Here is a 27,207-nt window from a genome sequence, read left to right as displayed (position 1 = left end):
TTGAAGGATAATTGCTTTACAGAATTTTGCTGTTTTCTGTCAAACCTCAACATGAATCAACCATACGTATACTATATATCTCCTCCTTCCTAAATTTCCCTCCCATCTCCCACCCCATCCCACCCCTCTAAATTGATACAGGGCCCCTGCTTGAGTTTCCTGAGCCATACAGCAAATTCCCATTGGCTATCTATTTTACATGTGGTAATGTAAGTTTCCATGTTACTCTTTCCATACATTTCACCCTCTCCTCCCCTCTCCCCATGTCCAGAAGTCTATTCTCAATGTCTGTTTCTCCGTTGTTGCCCTGTAAATAAAGTCTTCAGTATCATTTTTCTAGATTCCATATTATATGCATTAGAATATAATGTTTATATTTCTCTTTCTGACTCACTTCACTCTGTATAACAGCACCTCATTAGAACTGACTCAAATGTGTTACTTTTATGGCTGAGTAATATTCCATTCTGCATATGTACCACAACTTCTTTATCCATTCATCTGTCGGTGGACATCTAGGTTGCTTCCATGTTCTAGCTATTGTAAATAGTGCTACAATGAACAATGGGATCCATGCGTCTCTTTCAATTTTGGTTTCCTCAGGGTATATGCCTAGGAGTGAGATTTCTGGGTCATATGGTAGTTTTATCCCTAGTTTTTTAAGAAATCTCTATACCATCTTCCATAGTGGCTGTATCAATTTACATTCCCACCAACAGTGCAAGAGTGTTCCCTTTTCTCCACACCCTCTCTAAAACTTGCTGTTTGTAGACTTTTTGATGATGGCCATTCTGACTGGTGGGAGGTGATATCTCATTGTAGTTTTGATTTGCATCTCTCTAATAATAAGTGAGCATCTTTTTATGTGTTTGTTAGCCATCTGTACTTCTTTGGAGAAATGTCTGTTTAGGTCTTTTTGCCACTTTTTGATTGGGTTGTTTGCTTTTCTGGTATTGAGTTATATGAGCTGCTTGTATATTTTGGAAAGTAATCCTTTGTCAGTTATTTCATTTGCCTTTATTTTCTCCTATTCTGAGGGTTGTCTTTTCACCTTGCTTTTAGTTTCCTTTGCTGTGCAAAATCTTGCTTTCATTTTTGTCATTGAGTGTTCTGCCTATATAGTTTCTGGTCTTACGTTTAGGTCTTTAATCCATTTTGAGTTTATCTTTGTGTATGGTGTTAGAAAGTGTCCTAATTTCATTCTTTCATGTGTAGCTGTCCAGTTTTCCCAGCACCATTTATTGAAGAGGCTCAACCCATTCATGTTAACTTCTTAATTCTCCCTTACTTTCTGGCTTCACAAGATACTCCAGGTTGATCTTGTATTTTCCCTGCCCCTGTAGTAAAACTAGCCATTTCTCCCAGGGATCCTGATCTGTTTTATCAGAGAATTTTGTTTGAGACCAAGATGTAGAGGATAGATAATTCTATCTTCTAACACTATCTTCAGTAGTGTTATTGCATCTGAGCCCCTTTAGCAGGTACAGCTAGGAAAAATATGTATTCACATATACATATATCTTTATCTGTTTTTATATCTATCTGTACAAACATTGAAAACCATGAGTTACAATTCTGCTACACCATCACAGTGTCTAGCCTTCCCCACTTCCCTATTTATAACTTCTTTCTTCAAAAGGTGAAAAATCTGGCCTCATTATCTGGAATACATTTGCTTATGTTCTCAATGCTAGAATATTTGCAAAGTAGTTTCAAATTTGCTAACTCAGTTTTGTGAAAAATAAATTCACTAACTAGAGAAAGTATTTACATAAAATTCTTCGTATTTTTAGCTTTCCTATGTCTACTCAAGATACTAGTTTCCAAAGTTAGATGAATTCTACTTTCATTAATTCCTCACATACTTCAGTGTGGTTATTTTACTCATTTGTAATAGTTAGATTCATTTGTTACTTTTGGATTCCACCCTCATTGTGGTTACCTTTCGTTTATTTTTGAGCATGTGAAACATTAACCTGATTCTAAAAGTCAAAACTACTCAAAAGGTGGACTTAAAGAAGCACTGACCTTTCTCATCCCCTCTACCATATACCCCTCCCTCATTCTTTTTATCACATTTCCTGCCTATAGCCTCTCATGTCAGTTCAGTCACTCAGTAGTGTCCAACTCTTTGCGACCCCATGGATTGCAGCCAGACCTCCCTATACATCCCCACTCCCAGAGGTTACTCAAACTCATGTCCATTGAGTCGGTAATGCCATCCAACCATCTCATCCTCTGTCATCCCCTTCTCCTGCCTTCACTCTTTCCCAGCATCAGGGTCTTTTCCAACGAGTCAGTTCCTCACATGAGGTGGCCAAAGTATTGGAGTTTAAGCTTTAGCATCAGTCCTTCCAATGAACACTCAGGACTGATTTCCTTTAGGATGGACTGGTTGGATCTCCTTGCTGTCCAAGGGACTCTCAGAGCCTTCTTCAACACCACAGTTCAAATGCATCAATTCTTCGGTGCTCAGCTTTCTTTATAGTCCAACTCTCACATCCACACATGACTACTGGAAAAACCATAGCCTTGACTAGACAGACCTTTGTTGGCAAAGTAATGACTCTGCTTTTTAATATACTGTCTAGGTTGGTCATAACTTTTCTTCCAAGGAGCAAGCATCTTTTGATTTCATGGCTGCACTCACCATCTTCAGTGATTTTGGAGCCCCCCAAAATAAAGTCTGTCACTGTTTCCACTGTTTCCCCATCTATTTGCCATGAAGTGATGGGACCAGATGCCATAATCTTAGTTTTCTGAATGTTGAGTTTCAAGCCAACTTTTTCACTCTCCTCTTTCATTTTCATTAAGAGGCTCTTTAGTTCTTCTTTGCTTTCTGCCATATAGCCTCTAGAAAACCACTTTTATTGCTATTGTTCAGTCACTAAGTCCTGTCCAACTCTTTGTAACCCCATGGACTGCAGCATGCCAGGCTCCTCTGTCCTGGATATAGCAAACTATCTCCAGAGTTTGCTCAAATTCATGTCCATTGAGTCGGTGATATTATCTAACCATCTCTTCCTCTGCCACTTGCTTCTCTGTTTGCTTTCAATATTTTCCAGCCTCATAGTCTTTTTCAATGAGTTGGCCCTTGTTCTTACTAGTTTCTGATTTGTTCTTCCCATGTTTCTTTTTGCACAAATAAACATATACCTGTATATTTCGTATAGTCCTTTCCACATTTTTTAATTGAAGAAAAGGCTACATACTAAAAGCACTCGTTCACAAATTATTTTTTATTAAATAGTATATACTAACAATCACCCCTTGTAAATTCAGAGATATTCCTCATTTCTTCTTTCAATTGCATTGTACTCCATTCTCTGAATGTATCATAATTTATCCAACTACTCTCCATTGTCTGGGCATTCAGATTGCTTACTGTATTTTGCAATTACAAACAAGGCAGTAATGAATAACATTGTACATATGTATTTCCGTGTTGTTTGAAATGTATCTTAGATTAAATTCTTAGAAGTAGGACCATTGGACCAAAATATAAGGTAATGAGCTGTTTTGTTATTGCCAAATTTCTCTCTAGAAGTCTTACACCAATTTGCATTCTCTCCAGTAATTTTAGAGTACCAATTCCCCAAAGCCTTGCTAATAACCTAAGCTGTTAGATTTTTCAATTTTTTCTAATCTTATAGGTGGTAAGTGGTACCTCAGTGGTGTGTTAATTTTTATTATTTTATGTATGAATGTGAGTATTTTTTCACATGTTTAAGGGTCATTTATAAAATATATATATTTGTGAATTGTCTGTTTTTACTATATCTCTATTAGGTTTTTAGTCCTTTTTTGCTCAGTTTTAAGGATTTTTAAAAATGTATTGGGAATATTAACCTTTGGCCTGTGGTACATGTTGCAAATATTTTTTCCCAAGTTATCAGTTCTCTTTTGATTGTATGTGTTGTGTTTGTTTGTTGTGGGTTTTTTTTTTTTTTTTGGTCATGAAGTAATTTTAATTTTCATTTGGTCAAATGTATTAGTCTTTTATTGTTTCTGACTTTTATTCATAGTTATAAAGTCCTTACACTAGGGTTAAAGAGGAATTCACTTCTTTTCCTTCTAATACCTATATGGTTTATTTTTTTACATTCAAATTTCTAATTCATTTGGAATTTAATCCTATGAAAGATGAGATATGGGTCTGATTGTTTTTACTCAAATGGCTACCCAGTGGTAACAATATTGATTATTAATATATCCATTTTTGTTCCTGTGATTTGAGATTCTTTATCTATTTGGGTACATTTTTTGGGCTTTCTATTCTTTTCCACAGATAGGTCTCTCTATTCACATCATGGAACATACTGTTTTAATTATAGAGGCTTTATAGTATGTGTTAATGTCTGATAAGGCTAGTCCTTCTCTCAGTTTTTATCTATTTTTAGTTTCTCTTAGATGTTCTTGTGTGTTTGTTCTTCTTAATGGGCTTCAGTGTGAACTTTTCTAACTCTGTAATAAAGCCTGTTGGTATTTTTATTGAGATTTTGTGTAATTTATAAGTTAACTTAGGGATAACTGTCTGCTTTAGGATATTGAGTCATCATATCCAAGGACAGGGGTGTCTTTCCATTTGTTCAAGTCTACTCTAGAGTCTTTCAGAAGAATTTCAAGGTTTTACTAATATATGTTTTTCTACATTTCTTGCTTATCCCTAGGTATTTAATCTTTTTTATTACTATTATAAATAGGGTTTTGGGTTTTCCCTCTCATAATGTTCTCTATAACTGGGTATTGGTTCAAACATTTTTATCCTTGCTTTCCAAGTATTATTTCGCTTAATTCTCACAACAAACATATGAGGTTCTTTTCAGTAACATGCCTCTGATAGATGGCAAGGCAAGGGTTCTAAGGCGGACCATCTGATTTCAGTGTGCTACACTGCCTAGTGCCCACTAATAATTCCCTTGAGTTTTATCTAAAATCATGAACACCAGTCTAACATGTTTTCATAATTCAGAGAGAATCCTAAAAGCAAAGAGTCAAACTGGCAATTTTTGAACAGGGAATTCTGACCATGTCTAACAGCTTGTCTCCAAAGGACAGGGGATAATATAAGAGGGAGTAGCATGAGGTGTCTTTTCTCCACAAGGGTCTCTCGGGGCCTGAATTCTTCTCAGATTCTATCTCCAACCCTAAATAAAGGAAACTAGAAAAGGCCACAACTCTCTGGGCATGGAAAACACAGCACACATTCTGGTTGAATAAATTCTCCCAGGTATTTCCAACATTAGCAGAATAAATGCTAGGAAAGAAGAGGGAGCCCTGATAACAAAATGAGGAGTGAGAGGCTCAGAGCAGCTCTTAGGAGAAGAGGCATCACTGGAAGGATATCATGTCTCAAGGCCCCAGAGATGGTAAGCAATAGCCCTAACCTTGAGAGGTACAGCAAAATCTCAGGAATTAAGGCAGTTGCTACAAAAATGATGGACATGAGCACAGTAACCATGACAGTCAAGAAATGACAGTCATCTTTGTAATGGAGGAAAAGTCTAAGAGAAGCAGAGCACACTCACCTCCTCCCACCTCTAGTGAAAACCTGGAGAAACTCAGTAGCGACTGCAGGCATGACAGTTCCTATCTGAGGCAGCAAGGAGGGTGCTCTACTGAGCAAACTTACAGGATCTACACTAGCCGGGGCTTTTGTAGACAACACTGTTTTGTCACTTTGGAGAATCCCATGGACAGACGAGCCTGGCGGGCTACAGTCCATGGGGTTACAGAATTGAACACGACTGAAGCAACTTAGCAAGCACACACCTTTGTACTTCCTTGGGCTGCTAACCTAGAAAAATCTGTTAAAGAGATTTTTGGTGGAATAGATTTCTCTAAAAATGAATTTTCTCAGCATAAGAATAATTAATGAGTGAAGGCCTATTATTTCCAGATAATCAATATCAAAATGCACTCTCTGGAGTCATTTATTTTTCCTCATTATGCATCACAGTTCAGTCCCCTAATGCTGTAAGGTTAATATACTTAGGATAATATTTATGCTGCTCATCCCAAGGTCCCACATTAAGCATAAAGGCTGCTTATAATGCTTGCATCTATTTTTTGACTTCAAAAGAAACCATTTCTCTTGATAGAAGTTGATTTTCAAAAGACAATTTCCTACTGAAAGACATCATCAGTGGAGTTTCTGGTGATGAATTAAGGGCCTTTTGATATGACAGATTCCCTGCTCAGAAGACCATAAGAAATAGCCACAATCATGGTGCTGCAGACTGTCACCCTTCCAGTCACCCAAACACCACTGCAATGTTCAGATGACAAAGAAAATTATAGTAATATTCATTATAAATAGCAACATAAAGTGAATTCAATTTTTCTAGGAAAGGAAGTGACTATTGGTGGCATCTGTCCTATTTACTCAATAGCCAGCATTAGTCACTTAGGGGTTTGGTTTCCACTACTAAAAAGAGTTGTTAATAACAGGATAGAGAAGAAACAAAAGTTATGTGGAAGAAGAGATAAGAAGTCAGAGTTCCTCATATGGCACTTTATTGTAGAGAAGGGAGTTTTTACTTATATTTATTCAGTTGGTGAGAGGTAAGAGAGTTAACAGGGAACAAATTGTATATTTTCATTTCGTGTTTGTTTTTCAGTAGTTTGAGGCTTCTGGGACTTCAGATTTCCATAGCAGTAACTCAGCTCAATATTATAGCATGTATCACCTTGGAAAAGCAATTGCAGAATGCTTGTTTGTATTCTCTTTGTGCTCTGAGTGGGCTGGAATCATTCTCTTCAAACATCATTTACAACTCAATGTAATGAGCACACGTAGTCAGCAAGGCTTTTAAAAGTTAATGAGAAATAGAAAACTTTGAGGGGGTTATTTCTCACTGTGCTCAGTGTCGACAACTAGGTCTCTCATTTAAAAAGAGCATTTCTGGCCTTGCCATAGATTGCATCTGTGGGACAATGGACTGGGAGCATAGACATCTATCTTGCTTTGAACCTAATTAAGAAAGAGAAAGCAAAGAGGGGAAGAAAAGGAAGAGAGAGAAGCAGCATGGAAAGAGGAAGACAAAGAATAGCACAGTTTTATTTGAGCATCTGCGGGACAGGGAAAATGGTCTTATCCCAGGTGTAAAAATACTGAGGAAATAGCCCCGGCATTCCCAGGAAAGTTGGAGGAGAAGTCAAAAGGAAAAAATCACAGAGGAGAAAAGTGAAAGGTCTCTTTTCCCTGGATCATGATTATTTTTTTAACTTCAGAAGAGGCAAGGGAGATGGGAGGCCTTTTTGAGATAATTAAATGAGAGACCAGAATTAAATTTACTATAGCAGAGCATGTTCAAGGAGAGGTAGAGGCCCTCCATCTACTAATTTTTATTAAAGGCAGAGAAGTAGTACCAACTCTTGAAAAGAACAATGAATTCAAACCCTAAAACTCCTCTTGGCTCCACTGTCCGTGGTTTACATGGCCTTGACAATTTAATGAAGCTCTCTGAATATCTCAGAATCTCTAGCTTTGGGCTAGAGGTCATTTCTACTTCTGCACATTTAAATTTTAAATTTATTTCCATTAGAGATACTGAAATTTGGAGTTCTTTTTTAAGTAATGTGAAAAGAGCAGAGAGAAATTTGTGACTATTAAGCACTTTTTTTTAAATTATGCTTAGAAAACTCCTTAAGTTTTCTACAATCACCTTTGTATTTTCCATTTTCTTTGTCCTGAAATGTATTAATTCTAATAGTGTAACAATATCATTCTCCCTTATCTCAATTTCTATCCATTATTTCAGATATCTATATTATTTGGGGAAGGACAGGGATTTGGAGAATTAGACTAAATACTGTACCAAGGCAACTAACAGCATTCTATCTGTCATAATCAACAAATTAATCACTTTGCGATTTCAACACATTTGTAAGACATTGTTTACTACTCTATAAAAGTGTCTGTGCTTCTAGTATAATTTCAATATTTATTCACTAATATAGTCATAAAATCCCATGATTTATATACTCGAAGACTTTTTCCATTCCGTCTCTCAACCATCAGAGAGTATAGGATATTTTATAGCTAACTTTTGAGTTTAATTCTGGAGCCTAGGCATGTATCAAACAAGATCCAGTGTAACAAAATAGAACTTGGATATAAATGTTAAAAAAAAAAAAAAAAACACACACTAAAAACGGCTGCATATTTTGGAAAGGTTTTTCCAAAAATAAAACAAAGTGTGCACATCCGGAGGGTTCTACCTTGAACCCTCAAACTAATCTCTTGGTTATCCTAAGACAATGGAGATCCCAAGTAGCTTCTGGGTTGAGTAACTCGTTTGCAGTTTCTACCATATTTGAAAAGACCCTGATGCTGGGAAAGATTGAGGGCAGGAGGAGAAGGGGACAACAGAGGATGAGATAGTTGGATGGCATCACCGACTCAATGGACATGAGTTTGGGTAGACTCTGGGAGTTGGTGATGGACAGGGAGGCCTGGCGTGCTGCAGTCCATGGGGTCGCAGAGTCGGACACGACTGAGCGACTGAACTGAACTATGGTGACTAGCAATGTTCTTTCAGCTTCACTTCCTCCTTGAATCTAAACTTCAAGCCCCACAAAATGCCAGTAATACCTTAAAGTAAAAGTTAAATGTTGAATGGTTGAAATTGTCAAAGCTTTTCATTCCATACAGAGCAGTAGAGCTGAGGAGAGCTATCTCACAGATAACCAAATTTTTGCATTTATTACAAACCTGCATGGGAAAAGGGAATTTTATTTACTAAGTTCACTAAAATTCCAATGACTTTAACTTGGTGTCGTCTAAATTTTCTTTGTACCTACATTCAACAGCATTAAAGATATTACTATATAAACAATACATGAGAAAGAAACTTGGGTTAGATCTGATTTCTGAAATCAAATAGCTTGTTTTCTAGTACCTAGTAGAATCTCTCTCTCCAATTACCACTCCTCCGTCCCCTTCCTGTCCCAATGTTCTGCCACTTATCTTTCCAACAGAGCTACATATTATCCTGGCTATGCTAGTTAACAGCTGTGACAATGAGCAAAGAGCAAATTCTCTGAGATTGTTCCCTCTTCTGGAAGGGGTGATTATAATTTGACTTGAGGGAAACTTCGTACACTTCATAATAATTAGCAAGATACTTTATTTTGCTACTCTATATTGATGTTCTTGTCATTAGACTCAGATGCTACTTACTATAGTATTAGGCATTCCCTCTATTCTTCTTACATTGTATTTGATGCATCACTTCTTTGTATCAATTTTCACAGTGCGTTTTAATTGTTTGTTTACATTTTTGTGTTCTCAGTGGTCTGCAAGACCAAGAAGAGCAACTATTGGGTCTTATGTCTCCATTTCCCACGTAATATAGGCTCAGTGAAGTGAAGTCGCTCAGTCGTGTCCGACTCTTTGCGACCCCATAGACTGTAGCCCACCAGGCTCCTCTGTCCATGGGATTTTCCAGGCAAGAGTACTGGAATGGGTTGCCATTTCCTTCTCCAAATATAGGCTCAGTAGCCTGACTGACACATAATATAGCGCTAGTCTGACACATAATATAGGTTCAATAAATGATTGATGAATGACTAAATAAATGGGAAAAGATGATGAATAAATCAAGTATAATTTAAGTAATTATGTGAACAGGGCATGAAAAATGCTGTAAGCTAGTTTCATATGAAAGGGCTGATTTTCAAATGGAGCATGTGTGCTCAGTCACTTCAGTCACGTCCAACTCTTTCTGACACTATGACTGCAGCCCGTCAGGCTCCTCTATCCATGGGATTCTCCAGGCAAGGATACTGGAGTGGGTTTCTGACCCAGGGATCAAATCTGCATCTCCTGCATTGGAGGCGCATTCTTAACCACTGAGCCACTAGGGAAGTCCTTCAAATGGAGGGATTATGGAATTTATTGTGGAGATAGGAGGTGGGACATGGTCTGAAATTTCCTGGATGAGCTTTCATAAATTATTTTTAAAAAGGACCAAAGAAACATGAAAGTCAGAGAAAAAGGTATATGTAAAGTCCAAAGTAAGTAAGCTATGAACCTAATCAGGGTCTAAAGAAAAACCCATAATGACCAGACCTTAGATATTATATTGGGAAAAGGTGAGAGATGAAGAAGAGGTAAGTTAGAAACAAACTGTAATTGGCTTTAGATTTTTAAACAAGGAACTTGTACTTTATTTGGTAACAAATGGGAGATCACTGAAAGATTTCAGTGGAGGAGCTGTAATATTGGGATTATTCTGGTCACAATGTGTCAAATGGATTGGAGTGCGCAGAATATTAGATTGGTAATACAAATTATGAGGAGGTAAATATTTGAATTATAAAGGTTGAAACCAAAAGAAAATGTGGGTCCAACATACATAATGAAAGTAAGAATGAAATCCTCCTTAATTCCCCATGAAAAGCATACCTTAAAAAAATCTCTCTTTAATCAGATTTGTCAAAAAAGTTACCACTGACTGCTTCCTTCTAAGTTCTTAGCCAAAAACACTGGCTATTCTACATAGTGAATATTAGCAATCAGACCTCTCTAAAATAGAGGTATAAAGTTTTAAGTTACTCTTTAAGATCTTGGACATCTACTTCTTCCCTTTATTCTTTTCACCATCATTTTATTCCAGGCTTTTTCATCTCTTCATTAAAATCACACCTTGCCTTCCTCTCTAGATTCCTGAGCTCGAAACTGTGACTGCCCTGCCGTGTTCAACCAGCAAACAGATCTTCTAGTGAATCACCTGCTGAGTGTTACTATTTATTCCTCCTAAAGCCTCAAAGATCAAGTGTGAGCAGTTTATTTTTCTAAAACATTTACCAAATTACTCTTGAGGCCACCTTCTTAGTTGCCCATATTCATGGATTTCCCCCTTAAACTAGAGAAAAATGAAATAGTATTGATACCTTTCATTTATGCTACATGTTTTCCTAAGAACCTAAGACTTTCTGAAGTCTATGAAGACTTTTCCCAGCTACATCCTGCTTAGAAGAGAGAAAAAAATATCATCTTAACTTTGCATTTGAGAAAACAGGCAGAAAGGAAAAAAAAAGTCCCAAGGAGTCATGGCAAATCTGCTAATAGACTGAGAAAAAAGAACCCAGTTTCTCGACTCCTAGATTATGGCCTCCAGCTTCAGTAAAAACAGACAAGGTAGATCATTACTGGGTGGTCTTAGAGGATGAAGAAGTCTCATTGCTCTGACTAGAAAGTGATATCCTTGTAAGAGAAGGATCATGATCATAAACATAAAGCACATATGAAAAATGAGCCTCTCATTTGGCAGTTCTCTAAAGATCAGTTCAGTTCAGTCACTCAGTCGTGTCTGACTCTTTGCAACCCTATGGACTGCAGCACACCAGGCTTCCCTGTCCATCACCAACTCCTGGAGCTTGCTCAAACTCATGTCCATCAAGTCAGTGATGCCATCCAACCATCTCATCCTCTGTCATCCCCGTCTCCTCCTGCCTTCAATCTTTCCAAGCATCAGGGTCTTTTCCAATGAGTCAGTTCTTCGCATCAGGTTCCAAAGTATTGGAGTTTCAGCTTCAGCATCATTCCTTCCAATGAATATTCAGGACACATTTCTTTTAAGATGAACTGGTTTGATCTCCTAGCTGTCCAAGGGACTCTAAAGAGTCTTCTCAAACACCACAGTTCAAAAGATACTGCCATCTTTCCTCAAAGGCTGGATTCCTATACCAAATTTTTCCTTCAATTTATAAAGTAACAAACTTTATTTTTTTTTCTTTTTTTTTAATTTTATTTTATTTTTAGACTTTACATAACTGTATTAGTTTTGCCAAATATCAAAATGAATCCGCCACAGGTATACATGTGTTCCCCATCCCGAACCCCCCTCCCTCCTCCCTCCCCACACCATCCCTCTGGGTCGTCCCAGTGCACCAGCCCCAAGCATCCAGTATCGTGCATCGAACCTGGACTGGCAATTCGTTTCATACATGATATTTTACATGTTTCAATGCCATTCTCCCAAATCTTCCCACCCTCTCCCTCTCTCACAGAGTCCATAAGACTGTTCTATACATCAGTGTCTCTTTTGCTGTCTCGTACACAGGGTTATTGTTACCATCTTTCTAAATTCCATATATATGCGTTAGTATACTGTATTGGTGTTTTTCTTTCTGGCTTACTTCACTTTGTATAATAGGCTCCAGTTTCATCCACCTCATTAGAACTGATTCAAATGTATTCTTTTTAATGGCTGAGTAATACTCCATTGTGTATATGTACCACCGCTTTCTTATCCATTCATCTGCTGATGGACATCTAGGTTGCTTCCATGTCCTGGCTATTATAAACAGTGCTGCGATGAACATTGGGGTACACGTGTCTCTTTCCCTTCCAGTTTCCTCAGTGTGTATGCCCAGCAGTGGGATTGCTGGATCATAAGGCAGGTCTATTTCCAGTTTTTTAAGGAATCTCCACACTGTTCTCCATAGTGGCTGTACTAGTTTGCATTCCCACCAACAGTGTAAGAGGGTTCCCTTTTCTCCACACCCTCTCCAGCATTTATTACTTGTAGACTTTTGGATCGCAGCCATTCTGACTGGTGTGAAATGGTACCTCATAGTGGTTTTGATTTGCATTTATCTGATAATGAGTGATGTTGAGCATCTTTTCATGTGTTTGTTAGCCATCTGTATGTCTTCTTTGGAGAAATGTCTGTTTAGTTCTTTTGCCCATTTTTTGATTGGGTCATTTATTTTTCTGGAGTTGAGCTGTAGTGGCTGATGGATCGATGGCAGGGAACATTCTTTTGTCTGCAGATATAGATTAAAACCAGCCAAAGAAACAGACACATCAGATGAAATCTGAGAGGGTTCCACACATGTCCTCAGGAAGCAATGATCTCTTAGCACCTCGATGTATGACAATATTCACTACTGCCAACCAGGAAAACTTACCTGAATTCCATGTCCAGAGTTTTATTGGGTTTCATTCTGTAGGCAGAATTGAACCACTGGCCACATGGTTGAACTCAATCTGCTGCTCTTTTTCCTCCCACAGAAGTAGAGTTAATGACACATGTTCAAAGCCCCAATAATCTAATTATACTCTCTGTCTTTCTGACATTGTCAGCCCCTCATCTTACTGAGTCATCCATCACTAGCATTAACTATGTTAGTGTAAACTACGAAGGGGCCCACCATGAGTCACCTCATTAGTGTAAGCTATCAGGCACTGTTTTAGGAGCCTGCTATGAATAAAAAGACATCCCAGTGACTCAGGAAATGTCAAGAATTTAGAGCCTACCTTCTAAAAACAAGGGACAAAGGCCAGCCAAATTCTTTATTACACATGACTATGACTATTTTAACATAGATAATATTTCCATAGCTTAAATCATAGTTCAAATGCTTTGGGAGGGGAAAGAACTCCAGCACAATAGTTGAATGGGTCTCTTGGATCCCTTATAAAAGCTTATACTAACTATCAAGCCACATATCCAACATCTTTCAATAATGTGGTATAACTGCTTGATTATCTCCCCAAATTGTACATATAATTAAACAAAAATAATGTCTTTTTCATTTTCTGTAAAATAAATATACAAATGTGAAATGCTACTTTGTTTTAAAATTTAGATGATTGAGGAATAGACATGAATGAGTAACTTAATGAAGAACCACCTAGAAAAATCTAGAAGCCAGCAACAACACCTGAGATAATGAAAACCTGTAAATAGGAGATTTTCTCCTGTATGATGAAAAGCATCTCTTACTGAAAATCCTGTTATACTATGAAGAAAAAAATTTGAGTCAGCATGGATAATAGCAAATCTTTCAACCTTTATTTTTATAATTTTATTTATTTATTTTTGGCTGTGCCGGGCCTTCATTGCTGCACAGGCTTTTCTCTAGTTGCTATTTGCCATTCACAGGCTTCTCATTGAGGTAACTTTTCCTGTTGCAGAGCACGAGCTCTAGGGCTCTCAGGCTTCAGCAGTTGCAGTGTGCAAGCTCAATAGTTGTGATGCACAGGCTTAGTTGCTCCACAGCATGTGCAGTCTTTCTGGATCAGGGGTCAAACCCATGTCTCCTGCACTGGCAGGTGGATTCTTTACCGCTGAGCCACCAGGGAAGCCCTATTTTAACCTTTTAAACTTCTTGCTTTTCTTACCTAGAAGCAACTCTATAAGTGGTATTTTTTGTCTCCAAAAGTAAACAGACCTTAAGCCTAAATGCTAAACTTTCAAATCTGAGGGTTAATGTGAATTCAGAAAAGGTGTACTCATTTTGTTATGAAGTCACACTGTCACCTAGTGGTTTCTCATACACAGAATTTGAGAAAATAAGCTAATGGCTTATTTGGGTAATTTATTCTCTGATATCGGAGAAGGCAATGGCACCCCACTCCAGTACTCTTGCCTGGAAAATCCCATGGATGGAGGAGCCTGGTGGGCTGCAGTCCATGGGGTGGCTAGGAGTCGGACATGACTGAGCAACTTCACTTTCACTTTTCACTTTCATGCATTGGAGAAGGAAATGGCAACCCACTCCAGTGTTCTTGCCTGGAGAATCCCAGGGACAGGGGAGCCTGGTGGGCTGCTGTCTCTGGGGTCGCACAGAGTCGGACACGACTGAAGCGACTTAGCAGCAGCAGCAGCATTCTCTGATATATACAAAATAAGTACAAGACTACTTTGTCTTTATAATATCTGAAAGATGTTTTATATCTTTAACTTATTTCTATGGGTTTGTTGTTATTCAGTCGCTCAGCTGTGTCCGACTCTTTGCGACCCCATGGACTGCAACACACCAGGCTTCCCTGTCCTTCACCATCTCCTGGAACTTGCTCAAATTCATGTCCATTAAGTCGGCGATGCCATCCAACCATCTCGTTCTCTGTCATCCCCTTCTCCTGCCTTCAATCTTTCCCAGCATCAGGGTCTTTTCTAAATGAGTTGGCTCTTTGCATCAGGTGGTGGAAGTATTGGAGCTTTAGCTTCAGCCTCACTCCTTCCAATGAATATTCACAGTTAATTTCCTTTAGGATTGACTGGCTTGATCTCCTCGCAGTCCAAGGGACTCTCAAGAGCCTTCTCCAATATCACAATTCAAAAGCATCAATCCTTCAGTGCTCAGCTTTCTTTATGGTCCAACTCTCACATCCATATATGACTACAGAAAAAACCATAGCTTGGTCTAGACAGACCTTTGTCAGCAAAGTAATGTCTCTTCTTTTTAATACGCTGTCTGGGTTTATTGTAGCCTTTCTCCCAAGGAACAAGCATCTTTTAATTTCGTGGCTGCAGTCACCATCTGCAATGATTTTGGAGTCCAAAAAAACAAAGCCTGTCACGTTTCCGTTGTTTCCCCATCTATTTGCCATGAAGTGATGGGACCAGATGCCGTGATCTTCGTCTTTTCATTCTTGAGTTTTAAGCCAGATTTTCACTTTCTTCTATGGGTTTGGGTACTATTATAAATGACTCATAAATCATTTTTATTGGAGCACATGGTTTCTTCTCACAGACACATGCAGAGTATGGAAAGAATAACTAAAGAGAATACTGTAACTTACAGTGAAATATTTGGTGAATTTACTTGATTTTCGTAAATTCTAACAGAGTAGTTGTATAAACAAGTTTGGATTATATAGTTGGAAAATTTCCCATTTGTTTTAACAAAACAGTCTGTAACAAACAAACTTGGAGTTCTCCTTCCTCACTCCTTCTCTGCTTTTAGTTGACTTTTCTTTGCTGCTTTCATTAGAAGTAACAATGACATCTCAGTGCTTGACACATAGTGGATTCTTCATGGATGACTAAAATAAAAGTGGTCCTTAGCTAAATGTCATAGTCTAGGCTCAGATAATAAAAATTAAAATTAATATTTTTCTACAAATGAATCAAGAATCTTGTCTCACTCTTGATAGTTCTTTCAAACCCACAAGAAAAGCTTACTTCTTTTGAGTTTCATATGGAAGAAGAAATATTACATTCCATCTTTAGTATCAATTAAAAGCCTTTATTTCTTTTCCTTTTGCATTTAGTGAATGTCTTTAGTGTCTAAGGCTTGGCATTTTAAAGTATCTTGGAGAACATTTGGGCTTCCTGGGAGAATCAGGGCACATATTATTATGGTGAACTCTAAATCAACCTGAAAAATCCAGTAGCAGGATGTACACCTATTGTTGTTTAGTCGCTAAGTCGTGTCTGACTCTGTAACCGCATGGACTGTAGCCTGACAGGCTCCTGTGTTTTGAGGATTTTTAGGCAGGAATACAAGAATGGGTTTCCATTCCCTTCTTCAAGGGAAATTTCCAACCCAGTGATTGAACCCACCTCTCCTGCTTGGCAGGTGGATTCTTTACCATGGAGCCATCAGGGAGGCCCTATAACTTGCTATATTCATGGGAATCAGTTTATCTGCAGGGTGATTTCCTAAAGATTTGATGTATTTATATGCATCTGTCTGAAAATTAGAAGAAATTCTTTTCATGCAACTAAACAACTGAGAAAAATGTTAAGGGCTGACAGAACACACAACAGGGCTCACAAACTATTTTCCAGGAATGTTTATGTTCTTCTATTTAATAGAATCCTAGAAAAACTGCAGCTGTGGGGAATGTGATAAATAGAGCATGGTATAGGTTAGGAACCCTTGATTTCAGAGTTCCATGGTGTCTGCTGCAAACACTCAAAGCTTATTAGAATCTAGCCAATTCCAACTTGAGATAGATGTAGGGGAAGAGATAATTGTTATAGAATTCAGAAATTTTCTCTGGGGCAAGTAGTTATTCACTTTGGATGCAGATTAACCAATGCATGTTATTCAGGAATTTAAAAAGTAATATTATTTATGGGAAAACTATATTTTTGGATGGAAAATTAAAGGAATCCCTTTTGCCCAGAGTATGTTTACTACTACATGCATATACAATATTCATAGATGAACCTACAAAAGTACCAGAAATTCTCATTGATTTCATATTTCAGGAGGATAAAGCTCTCCTATGGATCTCAGATGTATAAGTATAAAAACACCAGTCTCATACACAAGGATAGCAGTCATTCAGTAAGCTAACTTCTGGAAGAAAATATTAATATCTTCTCAGAGTTATTATAAATTTTTAAAACCCCACATATTGTCCAGAGTAATGTTGACTTTTTTCAGTTCTAATCAAATAAAATATCCAGTAAGTTATGATAGTTAGAGCAGATTATACACTTCATTTTAGAAGCGTGAAGCATGATTATTTTACAGGGATCAAATCAGGCAAACGGGAAGATACTCTCCACCCCTGGGCATGTGATCTGAATGGACGTATTCAGAGTATGCTTACATAAGGTCATTGCAAGTTAGACGCTGGCGATGCTGCCATACCCTGTATAGTACTGTGAACCATGGGCAGCAGTGAAGATGTAAGAATTAGCCAAAATTTTGCTGCATGATTGCAGACATTCTCTCCATAAGACCCATAAAAACAGAGACTTCTAACAATGAGTATTTGTTGTTGAATGAGTGCTGGGAGACTCAATGTAGTAAATATAGAATAGTTATGGAATTTTAGAGTATATCTACCTATTTTCAGAAGAGTGGTAAAATATTTTATCCTTTGTTTCATTTACATAGTAAATATATATGTACATGTGTGAATATACACACATACTCCTCTCTATGTGTTAGATGCTATTCTAAATGTTTTTCAAATATTAATGCACTTATGGCAAGTATGAGTACTCAAATAATATGCCACAAATAATTACTATCAAAGGTTTGCAAACCAAAAGAATTTTAGTGCTCTGAATTGAATATTTCTGAAGGCAAGATTAGGTTACTGTGACCCTGATAATGACTAATATTTTTGAAACCTAAATAGAAGTCAACTTAATATGCTTTTTGTCAAGTAAATACTTAATGTAACAGTTGGGATGCAGTCAAAAACCCCTCATTATTTTAACAAAGATTTTCATAGAAATAATTTTGAACTAAGTATTGAAGACCGAAAGGCAAGAAAACGTAGTGTGTTGTGAACATAAACTTTAGAAGATGCAGCTAGCCCTCCTGATCCTCCCTTAATGCTCTGGGAACAAGGAGAAGTAGGAATTAATAAAACTTTAAAAAGTTTGATGGGTGACTCAGGGCACCCCAAGGTGTTGCTCTATGACAACCTGGAGGGAAGGGGTGGGGAGGTAGGGGGGTTTAGAAGGGAGGGGACACGTGTATACCTATGGCCGATTCATACTGATGTATGGCAGAAACCATCACAATATTGTAAAGTAATTATCCTCCAATTAAAATAAATACATTAACAAGAAAGTGGTTATCAGGTTAAGGGGAAAAAAATGTTTGGGAGAAGAATGCTGCAGAACTCAGAACTTTGAGAGCTGCCAGCTAGCGCTGATGACTCTAAGGAGGGCAAGCAAGAGGCTGGCTTTTTAAAGTGGTAGAAAACAGAAACTGGAATTGCTGCTGCCAGGGTGAAGTGCGACTGGAGTGACACTCAGGGAACCAGGAAGAAAAGAGCGAGCCAGCGGAGAGCTGCCTGGAGCAGCCCCCTCTCTCATCCGCCCTCCCAGACTCCCTCTAGCGTCCCTCACACAAACAGAAGAGCAGTTTCCTGACTCGCAGTCCTCCTTTTCCAAAACTACAAAAACAGAACTACAAAACAAGAACCGTGGGTTGAAACTGAGAGATACTAGTGTTGGGTAGTTAGAATAGGAAACAGGAGACCAGAATAGCAGGTGGCTAAAAGACAAGGAAGGGAAAAGCCCGCGAAAATAGAACAAAGGAAGGTCCAGGACAGGAGTGAGGACCTCAGGTGGAACAAACAGCACTCCCGCCCAGTTTACATAGGGCAGGCTCAGAGGGAGGAAAAAACACACAAAAAGAGGAGCCAAGGGCCCGGGGTCTCTCTCTCTTCTCTCTCTCTTGCGCACGCGCACGTTCTCTCCCTCTCCTTCTCTCCCTCTCCCTCTCTCCCTCTCCCTCTCTCCCTCTCTCCCTCTCTCTCTCTCTCTTATCTTTGAGTCCTTTGGGTCACCATGCCCCCACGCCTAGAGGATGTGTTTTCCTTTATTTTCTAAATAAAACTAAGGGAGCTATAACACTGTCCAAGAGCTGTGACTCGCCAAGGGCTTTAGTGTCCCTCGCTTCAAATTTTTGCTGAGACCAGACAGAACCGAGGAGATTACACTCCCCTGACACTACCTTCATAACCAACCCAGGGTGTTTTTTAACATGAGAAAGGATTCACTCCTCCTTAACCTGTTTCTCTTATATTAAAACCTGAACCCTTGTGCTGATTCATTTCTCTGAGAGACAAAGGACCTTCTTAGTATCATCACCTTAATCCCTAGAAATATTCATTAAGGTAGACATCTTACTTGGTGCTCTTTGTATCACTTGCACAGCACGTAATGTTCTTAACAAATGTTAGTTGAATGAATAAATGTGTAAAAGTATATTCACAGCATAACTCTGACTCCTGAATTCTCTTTAAACAATGAATTTTTCATCTCTTTTGATCATTGAACTAGGTTATAAATATTTATACCATAAAAACTGAAGCACCACAGAAATATGAACTCAAAATGTCAGAAGTTCTTGTGTTTCATTAAAACAGTTAATAAATATTTTGCTTATTACTCTCTTAAACTCCAGACAGATACAAGGAAAGAAATTAAAACTCTCCTCGTTGATTTCTTCTTGAATTGAATTTACCCTATTGAAACTCCAGTGATGCTTCAAGCTACTCTTTGGCTTTTCTATTTTGCACAAAAGATATAGATGTACTATTCAGCCTTCATATGAAAGGAATGAGAGGTTATCTTCTCTTTTCTTATTTTTGCCTTCACTTTCCTCAATCAGTCTGCTCTCCCCTGGGTGCTGTAGCGCTCTCCAGGTGCAAGGAACTCAACCAATGTGCTGTGAACGAGTTATTTTAGAGAGAGTTCTATAAAGTATCTATGGACAGATAAGATCTAACATCTACAAAATTTCATTCACTTTGCCTAGCTACATGCTTAGCTTTCTATCTGGTTTATAACGTTCATTGTGTCATCACTGAATATTCTTTTCCAAAAGCATATGACACACACTTGAGTATGAAATAAAAGAGAACTGACTTATTGAAACAGTGGCCTTTAAATTTTTCTTTTCCTCTCAAATAAAATATTTGAAAGGGGGAATGTAAAAATCCGTTGTTTTCATGGCAATTATTCAAATTCTCCAAGTCTTTCTCATGTTTGAGGATATTATTTTGCAGACATGTCAGGAATTAGAATCTTTTTGCAGAAATTCTTGTTAAATATTAGAAAAACAATCTAGCTCTAAAGAACAATGTGTATAAACACATCTTAATGCATTGCATAGTCCATGTAATATTTAAACCCAGCCATCCATTTTATTTTACAAACCATATGTTTTATTGTTTTTCTTGACATTAATTGTGTTATTAGCGGATTATGGACAAGTGTATTTGTCATTTGTTTATGACCTTTTTGAGGGTTCACCAGAAGTATGCTCATACAGTTAAAGATCAATTCCTGCTCACCAGACTGTTTACAATAGAAGAAGAAATGGAAGGTCAGAGTCTTAGTAGTATAATCCCATTGGCATTCCCTTGATTTTCCATATAAGCTAAATTAACTTTATGTTGCCCTTAGAATTTAAACAAAACAAAACAAAACAAAAAATCACTTTTAAAATCTAGAGCTGATTCTAAATCAATCTTTCCCTGTGACCTTGGGGATGTTTGGTAGGACTCCTGGCCTTTACCCACTAGATCCCAGTTGCACCTCCCAAGTTGTAACACTGAAAGTGTACCCTGAGGCTCTTATCCCCAGTTAAGAGCTGCTAACATTAGCTCTCGACTATTGCTCTTCCATTCTATTTTTCTTGTCCCCACTTTTGCAGCCCATTATGGCATATAGGGATCAGATATCTTCTTTCTAAATTATTTATTCAGTTGCTTACTCTGGAAGATTGACCTAGAGTTAATCACAAGGCAGACCTAATTTAGAGACAGCTAGATAGCTCTTGCTGGAAGTGATGGTTGCCTGGTTATTTGAATTCTACTAGCCTTTTGTATGAGGGTGATATTAAGGAAGGACCATGTTCTAAACATCCAGTACTTAAAGCTGTTTGTTCTCAAAGTGGTAACAGAGTGCAATTCTTCTTGGTAAGGTTAAATGTTGTGAATTTTCACTTGGTTTCCCAGGTGGCTCAGACAGTAAAGAATCTGCCTGCAATGCAGGAGACCTGGATTCAATCTCTGGGTGGGGAAGATCTCCTGGAGAAGGGAATGGTAACCTACTCCAGTATTTTTGCCTGGAGAATTCCATGGGCCAAGGAACCTGATGGGCTACAGTCTATGGGGTTTCAAAGAGTCAGACATGACTGAGCAGATAACACTTTCACTTTCTTAATAAATATATAAATATAATCTTTAAATATATTTTATAAAATTTATATAATGTATATTTAAATAAATATAAATATAGTTTTTTATTTTTATAAAATTAATACTTTTAAAAATTATTAACTGTGTCCTTTATCCCATTTACTGTGTAGTAATTATTTACTACTAAATAATATAATTTAATAATGTAATGTTAGTCACTCAATCATGTCTGACTCTTTGTAACCCCATGGACTATAGTCCACCAGGCTCCTTGGTCCATGGAATTCTCCAGGCAAGAATATTGGAGTGGGTTGCCATTCCCTTCTCCAGATGATCTTCCTGACCCAGGAATCAAAGCCGGGTCTCCTGCATTGCAGGCAGATTCTTTACCATCTGAGCCACCTGGGAAGCCAATTTAACAATTTAATTTATATTTAATTATATAGTATGATTGTTTAATACTATAATAATGTAACATGAAGAAATCAGGTGTTAAGATCACTTTCATTAATTTTGAGTCAATATTATTAAATATTAGATAGTATATATGAACCCCTTCTTTATACATGTGATATGTGGAATTATATCTTTAGTCATGTGGATGTAAGTTCTTAGAAACTCATTACAAATGTTATCACTGCATAAGATATCAAAACAGTGTTATCAGCTTTGAATGGAAAAGATAAATGATTTCAGGAGTGACAGTAAAACCAGGAGAACCCTGATGTACTTTCAGGACTCTACTCAGGATAACTGCCCTCCTTTGAGCTAAAGTCTTAGGAGGAAGTATTAGTAGTATCATTAACACATGAACCCAGTCGTTTATTAACAGCATTTCTTATATTCTAGATCCTCTAAATGATGCCTAAGAAATCAGAAAATATTCAGTTAAAAAGAGAGGAACTCTTATTATGACCAACAAAAAATTTAATCTAGGAGAAATTGGAAAATATTAGTTCTACAAAATAATTAATACCATTATATTAGGAAAATACACAATCTTGAGTAAGCAGAAGCTCATTCAGCCCTATATTTAATAGATAGCAAGTGATAGACACAACTGTGGCTCAAGCTTGAAAATGGGAACTTTAGATTTTGGATTTTTTTCAGTGTCCAGAGCAAAACGGACTTGAGGTATACAAGCAATTTATTTGTTGTGGTTAATGAAGACTTGGGGTTTCTAATGGAAAGAAATAAAAACGAATGTATGAAAGTGCCAACTCAAATGAAGTGAAAAGTGAAAGTGTTAGTTGCTCAGTCGTGTTCATCTCTGCGACCGCATGGACTGTATGTAGCCTACCATGTTCTTCTGTCCATGGGATTCTCCAGGCAAGAATACTGGAGTGGGTAGCCATTTCCTTCTTCAGGGGATCTTCCTGACCCAGGAATTGAACCTGGGTCTCCTGCATTGCAGGCAGACTCTGCTGTCTGCACCACCAGAGAGGCCCATAAATATGTGTAAATTATTTTTTTTTCCTGCTTTTTTAATCAAATCTTTTTAAACCAAGGGCCCAAACTTTCAATGAGTAACATAAATCAGGGAAAAGCAGAAGGTAGGATGCGGATAGAATTCATCAAGGCATAAGGTAGCACATAATACATTGTCAGAGTATTTTAAAAATGTACAGTAATAGGAACTATAGGTTTACGATTCTAGAATTAAAGCCATAATTCTTGGTAGAAAATCTCAGCTTTTAACTATTTTATAGCTGATAATTCTGCATGACACATCTCCTTTCTCAGTTGCCTGTGTGTATTTTAAAATAGCTTATCTTTGAAGGAAATGAAATTCTGACATTTTTGCTTTTTCTAATAATAAAGCTTTCTTTGTGTGTTTTTGTTTTGGGATGAGGAGTGATTTATTTTGCCCTGGTTTTCTATATCAATCATTTATCAGACTAGATTACAAATTCTGTTTCAGGGACAAAGTGAATGAACTTTATGAATTCCTTTTTATCTCCCCTACATTCAAAAGAGAAGTAGTTATTATACATTTAGTGAGTAAAGGGAGCTTTAATTTAAATAATTTATATCAGGAAAAAATGTTTAAACCATAATTTTAGATGGAAAATAAACTTTCCTCAAAAATGACCAATTTCCCCACCAGACTGATAAAATAAGAAGATACAATAAATTCCCCAAATAACACAGGCAAATCTTTTGGTTTCCTGAAAAGAGTAAGAATTAGGCAACTAATTGGAAGACTATCAGAAGTTATCCATTTATCTGAAGCACATTCAACTCTCTCCTGGGCCACTGGATTTTATCTTGTGACGAGTTTTAGGCTAAAAATTGGGAAAAGAAGTTCAAAATCACTTTTATTAGGGAGGCCTCATCACTGCTGAGCTGTTACCAAATGGTTTATACATGGAGCACTCAAAAGAGATTTATTTTTCATTTGGAGCTTAGGGAAATATACAATAGAGCAACAAATGACAAATGCCATAATTGCTTAGGGGTATTATCATTTCTAGTGTGACAGATCAAATCTGGAAGTTTAAAATAAACTAGGCAAGCATTCACTCTGCTAAATAGCATGAACCAAGTAATTGCTTACTCTTTTCAGAGTTCAATGGAAAGTCATCTGTTAGAACAAAGGGATTTCAGTTTTGTCACTGAACAATAAATGTGCTCAATGAAGCTTGACTGGCTTTTTGTTATTCTTCTCTCTGCTACCCAGCATAAAACGAAGATCAGCTTCAAGGCGCAAGTGGTTTTCTGGCTCTAAGCTGGCACTGTTGTAGAGAGAGAAATTTTCCGTCTACATAAATCGAAATTCTTCTCTTCACTTGTGAATAATGACCTGAAGGTCAAAAGGTATGGCTTTTTGGCATTTCTTTACCATTTTCAAGTATTGAACTTTAAAAACAACACTGGCCCCTGCATGCCACACATGATGTTGTGTCATTTGTCTCACAGGAGGTCTTGTAGAACACATCATGTTGATGAATCACGTCATGAATATGAATGTTAACAACCATATTTTCTATAGGTATGCTTGGAGAAAGAGCCATAGAAAGTGGAACAAACGTTTATTTGAATTTCTACCAGGCATTAGAAACATTTTTGAATATCCCTGAAATACCATTGCATAGCACTATCCTACTTCCTTGAATTTTTGAAGGGGGTGAGAGTTTTATTTGAAGTCACAGGTCATTGAACAGTTCAGGGAACATTACTACCATATCTGTGGTGGCTATGGTAATGCCTCAGTGCACGCCCAGTGAAAAGTGATAATCTAAGAAAGAAACTTCCACAGTACCGAGAGCATAGCTACTGTCAGATGTTCTAGTGTAGTGAACAAGTCCTGATAGCCTAAATCAACTCCTAGCTCTGCCCCTTACTAGCTAGGTGATTTTAAGCAACATACCCATTTTGTGATGCTTCCTCAACTGAAAAGAAAAAAATTAAAACAACATATACCTTCCACGGGGTGCAGTTATGAAGATTAAATGATTAAATGGCCATCGTAAGCACTTTAGGAAAGAAAGAAAATTAAGTATTATAATAGAGTTTGATGATATGCTAATTTCTTGAATAATACTGTAAACTCTTTTTAGAATAAATAAGATAAAAATAATGGGATACATGATGACTGGATTTATAAAAGTAAAATTTACTTTTAAGAATATACATAAAATTCTTTTTTCTAGAGTTGGTACATAAGTGATTGGCTGTTTTTCTTGGAATTTTCCAGGCTTTCATCATGCTATTTCTTCTCTTTCAAAGCATATGAATAAATCATTCTTTGAATTTTCACAGCACCTTTTTTTTTAAAGTGCCCCCCAAATTTTTTGTTTTCTGTTTTTTAAATTTTATTGGAGGATGGTTGATTTACAATGTTGTGTTAATTTCAGGTGTTACAGCAAAGTGATTCAACTGTACATATGTTCATTCTTTTTCATATTCTTTTCTGATATTGGTTATTATGGAATATTGAGTAGAGTTCCCTGTGCTACACAGCAGGTTATTAGTTACCTCTCTCATATATAACAGTGTGTATATATTAATCTCAAACTCCTGATCTATCCCGCTCAACATTTCCCCTCTGTTAACCATAAGTTTTGGAGAAGGCAATGGCACCCCACTCCAGTAGTCTTGCCTGGAAAATCCCATGGATGGAGAAGCCTGGTAGGCTGCAGTCCATGGGGTCGCTAAGAGTCGGACACGACAGAGCAACTTCCCTTTCACTTTTCACTTTCACTCATTGGAGAAGGAAATGGCAACCCACTCCAGCTTCTTGCCTGGGGAATCCCAGGGACAGGGGAGCCTGGTGGGCTGCCTTCTCTGGGGTCGCACAGAGTCGGACACGACTGAAGCGACTTAGCAGCAACCATAAGTTTCTTTTCAGTATCTTTAAGTCTGTGTCTGTCTTGTAAGTTCATTTGTATCATTTTTAAAATTTGAGTCCACGTATGAGTGATATCATATGATAGTCTTCTTTGTCTGACTTCGCTTAGTATGATAATCTCTAGGTCCATCTATGTTACTGCAAATGTCATTATTTCATTCTTTTTGTGGCTGAGTAATATTCCATTGTATATTGTACCACAATATACAGTGTGGTATATTGTATATTATATGTATATGTATAAAGAAGATTGTACTACATCTTCTTTATCCCTTCACCTGTTGATAGATACTTAGGTTGTTTCCATGGCTATTGTAAATAGTGCTGTAATGAACATTGGGGGAACATTATCTTTTCTAATTATGATTTTCTCTGGATATATGCCCAGAGGTGGGCTAACTGGATCATATGGTAGTTCTATTTTTAGTTTTTAAGGACTCATTATGTATAGCCATACATATCTCAACCCAAAAGGTTAAATGTTTCTTCTAAACATCTTTGTTATCTATATTAATGCCATTTGGAAATTTCCATTTCTGAGTGACTCATTCATCAAACAGTACATAGAAGTATGAGGGAACTTCAAGTAACTGCTTTCCACTATCAAATAATGCTGGCAATGACAATTACAATAGTTAGAGAATCTATTAGCTGAAAAGATTACCTAGGATTTCACTAGAAACCCATGACTGGTGGTTAGTCCTACCAGGAAGCTTCTTTGTGACATAATCCTCAAGTGGAACATTATAACTATGAAATTAAATTTTCTGATTATCAGAGGATTATGACACAAGACATATGAGTGATTGACCTTTAAAAAAAATCAAAATAAAAGCATATTTTTCAAAAAACCACTGAAAAATTCATAGGTTTTTAATCTGATATTAAAAGGATAACTTGGCATCTTTCAGTGGCACAGAGTCACAAATGTATTTAATTATTATCAAGGAACTTAGCAAGGAGTGCAAGGTCTTTGGTTCTTGAAAGAAGACTTCAAACTGAATGAGAGTAGGGGTTTTCTGACTCTTTTATTGGAGTCACAGCTTTGCTATCACAGTGCATGTAATGCAACTTCCTTGGAAATTGAGACTGAAGGTGAAGTGTGAGGGCTCTGTCATGAATCATCTCTGATTGGGAGATACCTAATGGAAATCTCTGTATCTCTTCCTCCTGCTCTCCATGAGTACTGCCAGTTTCTTGGTCTGGGTACTCATCACCCTAATTTGGACTTAGTTTCAATAGTCTTCTCAGCCATCTTCCTGCCTCCATTGATGCCCACACTCAGTCTGTCTTCCAGTCGTCATAATTATTATTCTAAACTACTTGTCCGCAAAGGATTTTTAATATCTATGCTTTAGAAAGAGCTGTTACTGATTGATTAAAAACAACTCTAGAGAGTAATAGGCAAAGAATATTAATATGCAATTGACAGTAAAGCAATTCAAATGCCCAGTGCATGGTAAAATGATTCCTTATCCTAGGAGGAGTC

The sequence above is a fragment of the Bubalus bubalis genome, chromosome 9, assembly GCF_019923935.1.
Source record: "Bubalus bubalis isolate 160015118507 breed Murrah chromosome 9, NDDB_SH_1, whole genome shotgun sequence".
NCBI classification, from domain to species: Eukaryota; Metazoa; Chordata; class Mammalia; order Artiodactyla; family Bovidae; genus Bubalus; species Bubalus bubalis.
The sequence above is the reverse complement of the archived record's forward strand: the minus strand, read 5'-3'. Positions refer to the sequence as shown.